The following is a 17,487-nucleotide window of genomic DNA, read 5'->3' on the forward strand; positions in this document are numbered from 1 at the left end:
TTTTAAGATGATAGCCCTTTTAGTATTTTACCATTATATTTTGTCAAGAAATACTATAAAGTATTATACAAACTTCCTAGTAATCTTTTAAATAAGTTTCTCTCATTTGTACAAAGGTTGCCTTATTTACACAAGATATTAAGACAATTCTCAAAATCTGGAACAGTACTGAATCAGTTATTCTTTTAAAAATATACTAATATAAAAATCTAGAATTTATGATCCTCTGGGGAAAAAAAGGGTAGACTATTTGGAAATAGTAGCAATTTTTTCTCTTCCTCTGAAAGAAAAAAAAAAAGAGTAGACTATTTGGAAATAGTAGCATTTTTTTCTCTTTTCTTAACTATTTACAAATATTTGATGACTTCAACTCATCTTGAGGTGTATTAGCAATTAGAGAAATTCTAGAATCTCTTAAAGCAGATATTTCATAATCATTCCTTGTCTGGTAGTATCCACATTCGAAATGGTGACCATCACAGAGTTCAGAAATACTGAGTCAACTATGAAACAGACCATGAGTCTATGCATAAAAGGAACTAAGAGAACTCCTGGAAGGAAAGTCATTCCAAGAGAAGAAATCTGACATGAAAAGATTGAGAAAGTCTTAGTCACTGAAGGAAAGGGCAAGACTGCATTCACGATGTCCATGTCCCAACTCATATCCTGTAATCCTATAATGGTTAATGTCTGAAGGAGTAAAATGGAAACACCCATTATAGAGTGTAACACAGAAGAGGGAAAGAGGCTTTCTCTCTTTGACCTAAATGTAGACTTTTGTCAACTGCAGGGCTCCAGTGCCTCCACTTGGAGCTGAGTGCAATCTAGGGAGATTGGCATCAGAGAATTTTCACTCTCTGAGCCCTTAGGATACTTCAGTGGTGCCTCCAGGAAACTGCTGTGCTTCCACAATGTTGGAAACTCTCATGAAGTAAACGTAGTGATGCTCAGCTTTAGGAAGCCAAAGCAAAAGAGGAAAGTAACAGGAACCCCTCATGGCAGCTAACCCCATGATGTTGGATTTATGGGAACTCACATGAGGCACTCCTGATAAGACATGAGGAGGAAAAGCCAGGGCTGGGTCTTTCATTAGTAGGTTTATTTTTTTTTTAAGATTTTATTTATTTATGCATGAGAAACAGAGAGACAGAGAGGCAGAGACACAGGCAGAGGAAGAAGCAGGCTCCATGCAGGGAGCCTGACGTGGGACTCGATCCTGGGTCTCCAGGATCATGCCCTGGACTGAGGGTGGCGCTAAAATGCTAAGCCACCCTGGCTGCCCTCATTAGTAGGTTTAGATAGATTTTACTTATGACCATTCTCTGTGCCTTCCTTGTAATAAATTCTCAGTAACTGTAGATTGAATGGATGATACAAAGGTAATATGATAATATTCAACAGAAGTGGAAGAAAATCCTAGAATGCAAACTAGGATTTGCAACATATGCAACACTTATTCCATATGATTCTCCATTGGTTTACCTGATCTGTTTATAGGATTTGAACGTTTGAAAGACAAAACTAAAAGGATGCATTTTCAATCATCTGATGGTGGAACAAAACTATCCCATTTTGTAGAATTTAAATATGAATTTTGCCATAGTAAAGTTAAAAAGTTTTTTTTTTAATTTTTTTAAAGATTTATTTATTTATTCATTCAGAGAGAGCGAGAGAGAGGCAGAGACACAGGCAGAGGGAGAAGCAGGCCGCACGCAGGAAGCCCGACGTGGGACTCGATCCTGGGTCTCCAGGATCTCACATACCGAGCCGCAGGCGGTGCTGAGCCGCAGGCGATGCTAAACCGCTGCGCCACCAGGGCTGCCCCAGTTAAAAAGTTTTAAAAATTAATGTTCATGTTGTGAATGATCTCTTGTTTTTCCATTTTATACCTGAGATGGCCTTCTAAAAATCAGGCACATATATATATATTTTTAATCAGTCCCGAATTTAAAAGTCCTGAATTTAAAAATTTTACTTTGTAGTTCCTTTGCTCTGTGACAAAGTTGAACGAATTCTGATGTTTAAAAATATCCTTTAAAAAGATGGATATGATGTCAATAATGAAGAAAAATGATGTGTTATCAAAAAATATCAACACTACATGTTTTTTCAACTGCCATGCCAGCTTTGTCAGCCCTACAGGAATAATCCCTGATGAAATAAATTAATTGATGTGCATTTTTGTTTAAAGCCTAATTAGTTTTTGTACATGTGGGAAAGCTCATATTGAAGAATTATATTTGATTATATCACTTTCTTGCTTCAGATCCCTTTGTGGCTCCCTACTACCACCTGTTGTAAGATGGTTTCCTCAGTTTAACAGACTTGGAAATTATGTCCCTAAGCAGCAGTTTTACTCAGGAACGATTTTAGGACCCATGCTGATGCAAAGGAAGGAAAAAATAACAGAATTAAGCAGAGGGAGAAGTGAAACTGAGAAGCTGCCTCAGTGGGGCCTCAGCTAAGGAGTTTTGAGGTTGAAATAACACTTTTGAGTTGTGCTCAGGTGGGGTCAAGGAACTAGGCCTTATCCACTCATTCAATCAATCATTGAATGTGGGACAATATGGGAAAGAGGCATGACCTTGGACAAAATGGCTTTTTTCCATGTGGGGCAATCCCATGAGGGGGGCCAACAATGGATTGCTGAGGGCTTTCTGTTGGCAGCTCTTCCAGCAGTGGAGGAAGTTAAGTCATTTATTCTTCAAGGGGGAACTGGGCTGCACATTACAGCAGCTATACACCACCTAATAGGATGAGATCATAATTCATTAACATAGTTCACAATCCCAGGTCAGATCCAACCAATATTTCTAGATTCATTCTCTGCTATTATCCTACCTCTACCCTGAGTGCCAATCAACTCCCCTACTCTTATATGCCTCTATGCTATTGAAAACAATAACTCACGCATTCTCTCTTCTCACACTTCAAGACCATATATACTCCCTTAAACAGAATTAATGCTTTTTCTGTGCTTATACCATTAGCATTTATATCATATTATTATTATCTATATACTTATGAAATCCTCAAAGGAAAACAGCAACTTTTCATTCATGTTGTACAACCAATACTTAACACAGAGCCAAGTACGCAAAGGTCCTATAAACACTGAGTGACCAAGTGAATAATGAAAGAGCAATAATTTGCCAGACCAGAGGGTAGGCAGATGTCATTTATTCCTTTCATAGAAACTGATATCTTATTAAACATGTTCAATTTATTAAGATCAGAAATCAAATCTAATAAAACAACATTTACTCCAAGCCTGGTATGTATCAGAAGCTGTTTGGATTTGTGGAAAATGCAAATAAATGAGAGATATATCCCTTGTCTTTAAGGACCCTATCATCTTTTTGAAGAGGTAGAAAACAAAAATTAAGGAATTAAATGGCATTACATAAAATAGTATTCAATATAAAAACACATGAGAGATCATGGAGAACTCAACTATTTAAAGATTTATCTATTTTTCTAGAGGGAGAGAGCGTGGAGGGGAGGAGTAGAGGAAGAGAGAGAGAGAGAGAATCTCAGGCAGATTCCATGCTAAGCACAGATCCCAACACTGGGCTTGACCTCGTGACCCCCAAGATCACAACCTGAGCCAAAACCAAGAGTCAGACGCTTAACCTACAATGCCACCCAGGTGCCTCTTGGACAGCTCACCTATTATAACTGGGTATGTTACAGAAAGTTATTTAAGTTTTTTGTCTATAATTTTGTACACATCTTTGCAGGAAACAGTATCTGACATATTAATCAATTTCCCTAGACAGCCTATATAATTATGTTTATTAAAATAAGCCTCGGTACTAACAGTGATCTATAATGTAGTAGCACTTACCGTAGTATTTTTATTTGTATATCACATTCAATTAATTAATTAATATGTTTAAATATTCAATAAATATTTTGATGAGCATTCACTACATGCCAGGCAGTGGGGTACAGCTGTGAGCAACTCCAATAAGTTCCTTATCCTCATGCAACACTTCTGGGCAAAGGAGATGCTGAAGCAGGGCTCATAATCAAGGGAGATAGTGTTATGAATGGGAACTGACCATGCTATGGTAGCCCTCAGCAAGGGGCTGGGACTTCTTATATAAGGCAGAGTTAAATTGAGGGTTTAAGGTCAAGTTAGGTATAAACTAGGGCTTAGAGGGAAGAAGGAGGAAGGGTAGGTTCTAAATAGAGGGAAGATCATGCGTAAGGGTCAAGACACGGGAGGAAATATGCATATAGAGCCTATTTGAGTAGCAAATAAGCCTGCAATATGGCTAGAGTACTGGAGATGAAGCGACAAAAAGCTACATGTTCAAGAGATATATAAAGGTTACATCGTGGCAAGCTTTGTAATGAGATTGGTCTTTGTCTTAAATGTCACGGAGAGTCAAGGGTAAGCAGTAATGCTCTCAGATTTGCATTTGTAGATACTCTGGAAGCAGTGCAGGAGAGGGGCTGAAAGGGTCAGAAGTGACAGCAGGGAGGTAGGTGGCTAATACCACCAATGAAATTGCACAGTAGCCTGGCCTAAGATGTTGGCAATGGAGACAGACTGGAGGAGGACAGCAGCAAGTCTGTAGAATGAATGATGACTTGAGGTTGATGAACCATGGGAAGGGAGAAAGAGGAGCTGGAGATGCCCAGGACCCTCTAAAATCCGATAAAGTATGCCTGCAGCATACCTGCTTCCTCACCTGATTCAGGCAGTATGAAAAGGGGTTTGATTCTGTTCCTGTCTGGCCTCTGGCCACAGCACAGGAAAGGAGGCCCTGGGCTGGTGGCCTCAGCAGAGGCAAGGGTAGAAAGTGAGCTGCTGTAAGCAAAGCAGCCTGAAGGAACAGAGTGAGCCTGGGGGTCTGTACCCAGAAAGGAGAATTCCTGGTGATGCCAGAACAGAAAACACAAAAAGAGGGAGGGAGGGAGGGAGAGAGAGAGAGAGAGAAAGGAAGTAAGTAAAAGAGAGGAGAGGAGAAGAAAAAGAGAAGAGGAAAAGAGAGGAGAGGGGCAAAAAAGAAAAAAGCTCCTGACACCTGGAATTGATCTGATTTTCACAGGTAGACCTTAATGTTGTTATAAGCTGGTCTTATATTCAGTCCGGTCATTTTATTCTCCTGTTGGACATGAACAGTCTCCAACCTCAGATGAGGTGACCCTGAGACAACGATAAAATGAAACAGCGAAAGACCACTTCATAATTTTGTCTAAGCACAGACAAAAAACATGGTTATTGTGTTACCCACAAAACATCAAAACATAGAAAAGCTCTCTTTTTCCAATAGCTTCCAGTCTAGAGCAAACTTTCCTTCCTTATACCTGCTCTCAAATCATTCAATACAAGCCCAAATCCGCTAACAGACTCTTTGTAACTCCCACTTACTGAGGCTCCCTATGGTTCCCCATGCTGTGTGATTTTCCCACTGCAATGAGTAATAAACCCAACTTTAACAAGTTGGTTCCTGGTGGTCTTTGGCTGAAGGCGTTGACAGTGAGAAGTTAGGAATTCATAAATTGTCAACTGCTTGCCTAAACATGATGCACCAGCATTTTAGTACAGTACAATGGGACATCATGGGCACATAAATAAACATTTGCTAGACAAACAAGCAAACATTTACAGAAATGAAGAAAAGACCACTGCAATAATCCACCTGCTTACAGTCCTTTCTGATCATTCTCTTGGTCTCAAATTTTTATCTCATCCTACACTGAAAAAGAAAACAGGGAAAAAATTAAAACAAAAACAAAAGCACAAGTCCCAGAGGATTTATGAGTAATGCTACTTCAGTCACGACAGTCTTTATTTATTTTTTCCTTTGCTTTGATTTTGCTCAGGGAACTTTTAGCTTTACTCATCTTTAATTACCTTAATTTCATGCTTAACTCTGGCACAGAAGAGATCTGTTTGTAATTTCAGATGAGAGAAAATGAAATTCCCCTCAGCAAAGTCAAATTTTAAAATTCAAGAGGAAGAACAATATGCCAGCTCACAAAAAGTATCAACTTTACATTTCAAGGTAATTCAGTGGTGATGCAGTATTAAAGAGCTCAAGTTCTGTTTTGAAAACAAAACAAAGCAAAATAAAATCCAACAGAAAGAGAGAGAGAGAGAGAGAGAGATCCATTTGTTTCTCTCTTCTTTTTTTTATTATGGTAAGAACATCTGACATGAAATCTACCCTCTCAACAAACTTTAAACCGTGCCATATAGTATTACGAAGCACTATAGTCAGAGAGTTGTATCTTTGATCTCTAGGACTTAATCACAACTGGAACCTTATGCCTGTTGAACCACAACACCTCCTGTTCTCCCCCACCACCCACTAACTCTGGCCACCACCATCCTACTCTCTGTCCCTATGAGTTTGCCTATTTTAGGTTCTGCATAAGAGTGAGACCACACAGTATTTGTCCTGTGACTGGGTTATTTCCCTTAGCACAGTGTCCTCTAATTCATCTACATTGTCACAAATGGCAGGATTTCCTTCTTTTTTTAAGGCTACATAATATTCCATTGTATGTATACACCACATTTTCTTTATCTACTCATTAGTTTACAGACACCTAGGTGGTTTCCACTTCTTGGCTACTGTGAATAATGCTGCAATGAACATGCAAGTGCAGATACCTCTTTTAGAGCCTGATTTCAACTCTCAGAAGTGGGATTGCTGGATATCACATAGTAGTTCCTATTTTTAGTTGTTCAAAGCACCTCTGTACTGGTTTTCCGTAGTGGCTGTACCAGTTTACATTCCCACCAACAGTGCATATGGGTTGCACTTTCCCTCCTATCCTTGTCAACATTATTTTAAATAATGGCTACGCTAACAGGATTGAGGTAATATTTCATTGTGGTTTTGATTTTCATTTCCCTATGATTAGTGATCATCTTTTCATAGACCTGTTAGCCATTTGTATGTCTTCCTTGGAGAAATGTCTGCTCAAATCCTTTGCCCATTTTTAAATCAGTCACTAACTGGCTGATTACTATTGAGTTAGAGGAGTTCCTTATATATTTTGGATATTGATCTCTTAATAGCTATAAGGTTTGCAAATATGTTCTCCCATTCCATGGGTTGTCTTTTCATTTTGTTTCTTTCCCCTTATGTTGTGCAGAAGCTTTTATTGTCTCTAGAAAGTTATTCAGGAGATATTAATATTTTTATTTTTATTAATATTTTTCTTTAGTTTCTTGTATTTTTCAAATATTCAAAAAAGAACAAGATTCTTTTTGTAATTAAAAAGAAAATAATAAAAAAAGAAAATAATAATAATTCATAGTAATTAATACAAACCAACTCATGAAGCTAAGTAGAATGGAAAATGTGGTAATTGTGTGAGCCTTGATAAAGGTTATTTGAGGGAAAGGGGGAGATTTGGACTTACCATATATGGTTGTGTATATAAATCATGTTCACCAAGACCCTCCCTTTCTCTACAGTTTATTTGCTGGTAATTAAGCCAACAGCTCAAAGACAAGAAACCACCTCCTGAAGCTTTTGATAAATTTCAGTTTGCCAACTTAATTTTCTGAGTTTGAGAAAGGAAGTAATGAGAAAATGGAAATATGCAAAAAGTTACCAACTCTCGTGCATTATGGATGATAACATTTAGCAGTTTCTAGGAGAGGCAAATACAGAGATCGTATTTTGCATTTTTAATATACTTCCTATATTTGTTGAAAAAACTAGTATAAACAGATGCATCTCCCTAATGAGGGTGCTACAACTGATACTCCTCTTTACTGTAAAAAATCCAAAATTTTATGAAGAACACAGAAAACATAGCTGAGGGCAGAGACGTGAGTTTTTTGTTTTGTTTTGTTTTGTTTTGTTTTAGAACCATAGCTAAGTTTCTCTTTCATTACTGATATTTGAGTCAGATTAGGACTGTGATATTGATGAATAACATAACAAATAAAATAATGCCTAGCCTGCATGGAATAGAGGATGTCACTGTAGGGCTGCAGGCTTTGTAATTCAAAATTGGAGATAATGTTGGGCACAGTGATATTCATTTTGTAAGAAAAACAGCAAAATAATGACATCCTAATTGGAACATGTCTGCATTCTATTCCTGTGCTTTTCTATGTATTTTGTCATTGATTTTTCCACCATATTTTCTAGCTATACAACAACTCAACCTCAAATTCTCAAAACTCCTTTTTATCTTCTTTAAATATTTATGTAGCATTCAGCACTTTTTGGAAAGCTATGAGTCTATATCAAACAAATAGAGGGTTGTAAGCTAAAAGTCTGGAAACCACTGTCCAGGGGGATCAATTCAAAAAGTAATATGTCTTTATATAAATTGGAAAAGCAACATGACTAACTCGTTATTGCAGGCCAAAGTGATGTTGATGTCAGACCACAGAAAATCTTAAGGGTGAAGGGGGATTACAGAGGCACAGATGCAGTGAATCATCCATATTCAAATGAAAGCTTCTAACTTATGTGTAACTAATACTTTTTGAGAAGGTGGATAGAGGTTTGGGGATTTTTTTGTAGCTTCTGCCCATTCAATGTTCTTTGCAACCATCTGCCAGTAAATAATGATTAATTCTCCTTGACATGGGTATCACAACTCGATGAGAATTAGGAAATGATACACAGCAAAGTGAAAAGATAACTATAAGAATTAATAAATAATCCAATTCCAAAGCTGAAATAAAGTTGAAGATGTTGTTAAGTTTCTAATCTGATACAAACAATCAAAATCTAGACTTTCACTTACTTCACTCTACCAAGAATGGTGTTATCTTTGTTGTGAGGTATTTCTGCAAAACCCAAGTAGACTGGGTGTGTGAAACCAATGAACCTCTCTCTCTAGGAGCTGTGTACATTGACTAAAATACTTGTAAGTCGAAGGACCTTATGGTAGAGGACACTGGTTATGGTGGTGGAGGGGAGAGCATGTCTATAAAAGAATTCACCGTAAAAGGAGAGTCTGGTATAAGAAGCCAGACCCAGAAGCAGAGGTTTTAAAGTGAGGGTTGTTCCAAGTGTTATGAAGTTATTGGTGTCTGAGTAGATCACACCTTGGCATGTGGCTGTATGTGTGTTCTGGAGGTGGGGGTGAGTATGTGTAAATCAACAAAGTGTAACACCTCAACATGGAGACTAGTGCCCAGGAAAATTGCACACTTCATCTGCTTATGCTGAGTGCAGGAATACGAGTCTATTACTTACACAGGTAATGAGGCAGAGCAGAAGTGGAATGGGAGGAGGTGTCTTTCCAATTCCGAGCTCTATCTATAGGGAGGAGGCAATCTTTGACAAAGGACTATATGCAGATAACATTTAGCACCATTATATCCATACTATGAAGACATCATAAAACAAAATTGTACTTTACCAATTAATTTACTTTATGCATGATAATATTGAACAACACATAGTTTCTCATATTAACCTCATTTCTTCCAAAAGACTACATATGACACATAGATACAAATTTCAGAAAAATAATAAAACACTCCATGTAACCAACACCTCTCTTAAGAAATGGAATATACCAAATATAGTGTTTTCTTGCTTTACTTTTATTTTATAGTATAAGTATGATATCAAACAGGATATGTTCTTCTCTATTTGTAGACTATACTAAGAGAGTGAGTACTTCATCAAAGAGTTGTTAAACACTCAGAAGGGATGGAAAATTGTTTCTGAGAAGGACATGCTGATTTCCACTCCCACCAGTACTCCAAGGGTATTCTTGTTGCCCCACATATTTTCCAACAGGGGCTACTGTGAGATTTTTGTTGTTGTTGTTTTCCTGGTTTGTTGGAGGTGAAATGGCATTTTACTATAACTTTATTTTGCTTCTCCTTGACTACTAATATAATTAAGCATCTTTTAATTTGCTTATGAAGCATTCATGTTTCCTCTTCCATGAACGGCCTTTGTTTTTTCTCTTGGTTTGACTTTTTATGGTTGATTTATAGAAGACTTTGCTATGTTCAGATTGAAGTTTTTGACAGTTATACATTTTGCAAATAACTTTCTCCCTATAGGACACTTATGTTTTTATTCTCCTTATGGGGTCTTTGTTAATAATCAATTCCAAATACAAATTTTGATGTATTTTTCAATCTTTTCCTTTATGCTCTGTGCTTTTTAAAAAGGTCTTAATGAAATCTTTCTGTGAGTCACAGGCATAAAGATATTTTCCTGTATTGTCTTGTAAACCGTTTAGAGTTTTGCTTTCCACATTAGGTCCATCTGGAACTGAATTTGGTGCATGGTGTGCATCATAGTCCTAGTTCATTTTTTCTCCATCTGTAAAACCAATTTATTAAGCAGTCCATCTTCCCTCCACTGATCTGTCAAGACAAATACCAAACTTCACATGCCTGTTGTTCTGTTTCGGGACTCTCTTGTTTCATTGCTTTATTTCATGTGCCAATATGGCACTGTCTAAATTATTAGATCTTTATAAGAATTATTGCCTCATAGCACTAGTCCTGTCTTTCTTTGAGAGACAGTTTCCCTCCAATATTTTTAACTTCACATTGAGATGTCATTATGATTATTATTTTATACAGTCAATGTTGTTTAGTCTTCTCAGCTTTACCGGTTTTTGTTCACCATTATCTCTTGAATTTCAGACTTTGAAATTCATTTTCCTCTTCCTGAAGTATGATTTTAGAATTTATTTTAATGAAGGTTTGTTATTAGCAAATTCAGTTTTCATTGTTGCTACTAATGTTTGGAAGCATCTTTATTTTGTCCTGATTCTAAATAAAAACAATTATTTTTCTGGGTATTCAATTTGAGGATGACAATTATTTTCTCTCAAGACTTTAAAGATTTTTTTATATTTCCCCAGTTTTATAATTAATGACACAATGTAAGTTTAACTGTCATTCTTGTAGGTAATTTGGAATCATTTAGAATTCATATTACCATGGGCTTTTTGGTCCTATAATTACTATGGATTCCAACTCCAAGTTTGTATGGGGACTGTTATTTACATGGTTAGGCATTGTCCATGGATAGACATTTGTCTATCCATCTATCTACTTCACCTAGAGCCAAAATTAAGGTAAGTATATTTCATTTTTGCCTCAACTTTACCAGTTTTTTGCCTGCTGATTTCCAACGAGAGTGCCACTTTTTTACAATGTTGGTCTCCAATGTAGCCTGTGGGTTTGACTTCTGTCTTTTGCATGCATAGACTACCAAAACCCTAGCTTCTCAACCACAAAGGAATTTTCATATACCTCCATAATAAACACTTGCTCCAATGATTATTTATCTTTTCAAATTCATGATTCCTTACAGCTCTGGTCTCTAGTGATTTTCCCTAACTTTCCCAAAAGCTTAGCCATGCTTTTAAAAAGATGCTGTTTACGTTTTATCAAGCACTTCAGGTATTCTATGCAGGGAATGTTTCTTCAGATAACCAAATCAAATGTGTTGCGGGAAGCAGAAAACTCAGACATTTTCAAACTCTTCTTTAGTATCCTTGAATACTCCTTTCAACTCAATATCCTCAACTCTTCTCCATTTAGGAGATGGTCAGCTTCTGTGTCAGTTATGGGCCCGCAGGCACCCAGATTCTGCTGACATCTCAATTCAGTACCAATTCAGCATCCCACCTACTAGTCTTCTGACTAGTAAACATCTTTACAACTGTTTGCATTGTTTGAAATTTGTTCACTGACCTCTGCATTCTCCTACTTTTTTTCCCCTTGGATTTCTTCATCTCACATCTTCTTTTGACTCTGAGTGTGATTGTTGGAATCATCAGGTGAAGATCAAAACACATCCTTGGCTCAACAGAGGGAAAATGTATTAAAAAATGTAAACATAGAATGTGTCTTTCTGAATTCTACCTGGGAGAAGATAAAGTATAAATATTTGGAGTACAATAGGAAATGGGCTTATATTGTTTTTGTTCTGCACCTTTTTGAAATAGCACCAGTTTTAGAGAATGTTTTCCCCACCTTCCTGTCAGGCCTCTAATTGTGCCACCATCAAGGACTGGCTGAGTAATGACAAAAAAGTAATAGCGCAGAAGACAAACAGAACATGAAGCTTCCAAAAGGAGTGGAGATGTGCTAGTAAGCGTAGCTGAGGATATATCCGACTATACACACACAGGCAGAGCTATATAAAACAAAAGCAGTACAACCACAGGATGAGCTCTACAAAGCAGAGATTTTTGGCGGTTTTATTTCTAGTTCCTAGCACATAGTAGGTACTCAATAAACACTTGTTGAAGGAATACATAATAATATTCAATTTGAACTTAGGAGGTTGATCTGGTTTCATACTTTGCTCCAAATATATCGTAAAATATAATAATAATATCACAATATAACATCAAAGTAGTAATTAACCAGTTTATTTAGATTCACTTTTATTTTTTAAAGATTTTATTTATTTATTTATTTATTTATTTATTTATTTATTTATTGTAGAAAGAGGGAGAGAGAGAGTGTGCATGTGCAGTGAGGTAAGGGCAGAGGGAGAGGAAGAGTGTTAAGTGGATTCACTGAGCTTGGATCCCCAGGTGGGGCTCAATCTTCCTACTTGAGATCATGACCCTAAGATCACAACCTGAGCCGAAGACAATAATCAGCCACTTAACTGTACCACCCAGGCACCCCTAGTTAGGTTCACTTTTAAAGCTTACTTTGTACAAAGAACATTGAGAAGTTAATAATGTATTATATCCTTGTTTTTCTGCATTATCCATGCCTGAAGTGAGCATAGTCATTGAGGCTATGCTACTCGAAACAGACATTAATATTTATGTGGTAGCAGCTACCACAAGAGCAGACATAGTACCCCAGGGAAATAATTCACTTCCTTCGGATCAGCCTTGCATCCCGATCCTCATCAGTGAAGAAATGCCCCGGAATATCTCATTTGTTAATCACCACTCAAAACCCCTCACACTTCTCTCCCTCTTATTCCCAGTTTTCTATTATTTTTGCAAGGGTTACCATCACCCTAACCTTTAAGTAAGGCAGGTGCTAATGAATGTATTATTATCTTTTAATCAGCTGAAAATGTTATCATGAAGTGTACATGTAACTTCCTTTATATAGTAGATGTTTGTAGAAAGTGGGCTACAATGATAGGTTATTAAGTATATGTAAGCTGAGTAATTATGCATTTTTTTAAGATTTTATTTATTTATTCACAAGAGACACAGAGAGAGAGGCAGAGACATAGGCAGAGGGAGAAGCAGGCTCCTCTAAGGAGCCTGATGAGGATCCTGGGATCATGACCTGAGCCAAAGACAAACACTCAACCACTGAGCCACCCAGGTGGCATGTTTTAAGTGTGTTAGAGGAGGCTGCTTTGTAAAAAAAAAAACCGCATAGTGAGTTTTGGTAAATTTTAAAATAGACCTATAGAGGTATTTAGAACAGAATCACCATCTACTTTTAAAAACCTGAATTTTCATGCTTTGGAATTACCTAAAGCAGGGATATGTCTATAAAATAAACTTAAGAGTTTTTTGTTTTTAAGAATAGCATTCCTGCGTGTCATTTAAACAAGTGTTTAATCTTGTTAAACAATATTCTCAAAAGAAACTCAGAAGAATCTTGGATTCATAACCTGGTTCATGTGGTTCTAGGACAGGATCCTCAATTCAGATGCTTCTTGGAGTCAGATGGATAAAATAAGTAAGTAGGCTACTTGTTTTACAATAAGGAGTATTTCAGACTGTGGCAAACCAAAAAGTGTATGGTCTAGCTCAAAATTTCCTGTCAACTCTTGCCTTATGAAAACGTTGGCAACTATCAGAAAAACAGAAACCAGAATTCAATGTGAATTTTCCTTTGTATAAAGCATCAACAAACAAAATCACAACATGGCAAAGATATGATCAGGCCATTTGCAGAGGAGACCCAAAAGGACAATAAGCTTTTGAAAAGGTGAATTTGAACAAGAAAAAAAAAACATTAAAACAACAATAAGATGTCATTTGGTCCCATCAGATTTAAGGATTGCCAAGGAATCCAGCAAAGGGAGCTCTCATTTATTTCTAGGAGCAGTATAAATTGACACAATCACTTTGAAGAGGATTTGGTGATATTCAGTTAGATGAAAAATATACATACTATGTGACCAGCAATTCCACTTCTGGATTTATATGCTAGATCAAACCACACACATTGGTACATTAAAGATGGTACATGAATATTTGCAGCACCATTGTTGAAAATAGCAAAACCTGGAAACAGCCCTAATTACCCTGCATAAAATGTTTGGAAAAATATGCTACAACACATTCTTATAATGGAATATTTTTAAAATATGCTACTAAGAAAACACAAATCAAGAGGGATAGAAGGCAATGTATAGGTTGTACAGAAAAGCTTAAAAACCTGGAAATATATATATTAATATGTAATATATATATTTATGTAGAGAACAGTATAAACAATATATATTAATATGTAACATACTATAACATATATACATATTAATTATAACATATAACATATTAATATATGTCATATATTAATCTATAATATATATATTTATGTAAAGAACAAAGGCAAAAGAAACATAGAAAAAAAATTTAACATTCATATAACTTACAGTCCATTGACAAGTCCTTGAGACAGCCAGGGTGACCTTCCAGGAACTCAACTGCCTCAATGTTAATACTTTGCTAGAGGCAAAAGGCAACTTTAGCTTGACATGAGCCAGACTCCAGGATCCTATAACCCTTCTTTTACATATGGAAATCCCTTTGGAAGTTCCCTTTATGTCTACCTTCCCCAGGATCTATGCTAGCAATCATCCTCTAAAGATACAGTCCACTGATAGACATGTGAAGGATCTCATAACTAAGGTTTCACTAGACAGTAGTAATGACCTTATCCCAACAATAGCTAGCCCCCTTAAGGTCCTGGAAACTTGCTTCCAAATTCCTTAGAGACCCTCCATTATCCCTGACCTCCATTATCCTCCCAACTGGAAAGTATGCAATCAGTCACCCATCACAACCTCAGGGCAGCTCTTTCTGCCCACAGGTCCTGTCCTGGTGCTTTATTAAAACCAATCTTTTGCACCGAAGATGTCTCAAGACATCTCAAGAGTTCTTTCTTGACCCTTTGCTCCTGAACCCCAACGTTTCCCATCCTATAGTATGTACTGAAGGGAAGGAAAAATTCTGCCTCTATCCTTAAGGTCTTCTAGTTGGACTAAGGTTTAAAATTACATGAAACACATTAACAGGAGAAAAAAAATCAAAGTTTTGTTACATGCACATGGAGGTTCAACAATAAAACCAAGACCTTAGAGAAATGACCAAGGCAGGTAGGTTTATACAGTTTAGACAAAGAGACAAGAAATCTGTGAGGAATTGAGAGGACAAAGAAAATTCTGGGAGCTTCCATTAGTAAGGAATGCTGAACAGAATTTGGACTGGGGAAGTAAAAAGTAAGACGGTTATAGAGGCTTCTCAGCTCTAAATTTCCCATCTCTGGTGATAAGGATGTCTCTTTACCTCCTGGTACAGGGATGGTACATTTCACATGGGAGATCTATTTCCTGTTTTAGGTGGAGAGAAGAAGGTCTGAGTGTTCTTTCACAGGCTCTCTTAAGTAATTTTTAATCAATATGCCAAAGTGGTACATTTTAGGGCAGCGTGCTCTTTGCCCCTACAGAACACACACATATATAGTACAAGAATTATTTACATATATTTACATGTGAAATATGCATGATAATAAAAACATTAGCTTCAAAGGAGGGGTGGTGACTTTGGAAGGGAGAGACAACGGAATGGAGGCAGAAGGGTGTGTGGAGGTATCTACATTTAGATACAATCCACAAAAAGCATAAAGATTAAATAAAGTAGAAAGATCTATATGAATTTTCACTATATATTCTATTTTTTTCTTTTTTATTTAAATTCAACTTAGTTAACATATAGTGTATTATTAGTTTCAAGGGTAGAATTTAGTGATTCATCAGTTGCATATAATACCCAGTGCTCATTTCATCAAGTGCTTTCCTCAATGCTTATCACCCAATTACTGCATTCCCCCCTCCCCTCCAGCAACCCTCAGTTTGTTTCCTGCAGTTAAGTCTTTTATAGTTTGTCTCCCTCTCTGTTTTTATCTTATTTTATTTTTCCTTCCCTTCCTCTATGTTCATTTGTTTTGTTTCTTAAATTCTACATATGAGTGAAATCATACCGTATTTGTCTTTCTCTGACTTACTTCGCTTAGCATAATACCCTCATTTCATCCATGTCATTGCAAATGGCAAGATTTCATTCTATTGATGGCTGAGTAATATTCTATTGGATATCTTCTTTATCCGTGTATCTGTCAATGGACATCTGGACTCTCCATATTTTGGCTATTGTGGACATTGCTATAAACAAATTCCATTTTTCTAAGATTTTATTTATTTATTTGAGAGAGAGAGAGAAGGCATGAGGAGGGGAAGGGGGGAGGGGCAGAAGGACAAGCAGACTCTGCACTGAGTGTAAGCCTGACTCATGGCTCAATCCTGGGACCCTGAGGTCATAACCTGAGCTTAAATCAGATACTTAATCAACTGAACCACCCAGGTACCCCATCATATTCTCTCTATTCTAAATAAGTCTAATGAAATATTTCATTAAAAATACTTATACAAGTGAGCCACCCTGCTCAAACACAAGACAGCATATTTTAAATCTGCAACTACACTGGCTATACCTTTGTAGTCACTTTTGCTGATTCTTCTTCAACTTTTGGATCTGTCACCGTTTCCATTCTCTGGATCTTTGACCTGGGATATCATCATTTCTCTGTCTATACTAGTATCTTATATATTTCCATCTCTCCTCCTGGACTTAAAAGCCATCTATATGCTGATGACTCTTAGATTTATATTTCTGGCCAGAATTTCTCCCCCTAAATTCCAGACTCAATTATCCAACTGTATACTTAACATCTCCACTTGTATGTGTGTTACACATCTCAAATCATTCATTACCCAACTTCTAGCTCTCACCCTCAAGCCTGCTTTCTGCAGCCTTTCTCATTTCAGTAAAAAGCAATTCCATTCTCCTGGTTTCTCACATCCCAAATCATGCAGTTCCCTTAAAATTCTCTTTCTCTTATATCTCATATCCAGTCAGCAAGTTATATGTATGATACAACCTCCAAAATATATTCAGAATCTGGCCACTTCCACTGCTATAATCTGGTCCAAACCAATATCAACTTTTGCTTAGCTTGCTACAATGGTAGCTCTGATTACTTCTACTTTGGTACCTCTTCAATCTATTCTTAGCAAGGCAAACTTTAAAAAAAAATTAAAATCTATGAAAATGTAGGGTAAGTATGTTACAACTTGACTTAAACTCTCTTTTTTTTTTTTTCAGGTGTTTATACTCGCTTTATTCATAATTGCCAAAAATTGGGGAGATAAAAACAGATGTGTTTCAGTAAGTGAATGAATGAATTGTGGCACATCCAGACAATAGAATATTATTCAAAACTAAAAACAAATGACC

At 36.8% G+C, this 17,487-nt stretch overlaps 1 long non-coding RNA gene across 1 annotated transcript in view; it reads right to left on the minus strand.

The window, feature by feature from the left end:
- LOC140609047 (uncharacterized) overlaps window positions 1-14,641 on the minus strand; it is a 125,992-nt gene extending 111,351 nt beyond the window's left edge. Inside the window, exon 1 of the long non-coding RNA XR_012011042.1 lies at window positions 14,568-14,641. This is a non-coding gene — a long non-coding RNA (uncharacterized lncRNA). The remainder of the gene's footprint in view (window positions 1-14,567) is intronic.
- Between the last annotated feature and the right edge of the window lie 2,846 nt (window positions 14,642-17,487).

Source organism: Canis lupus, chromosome 18 (assembly GCF_048164855.1).
Source record: "Canis lupus baileyi chromosome 18, mCanLup2.hap1, whole genome shotgun sequence".
NCBI classification, from domain to species: Eukaryota; Metazoa; Chordata; class Mammalia; order Carnivora; family Canidae; genus Canis; species Canis lupus.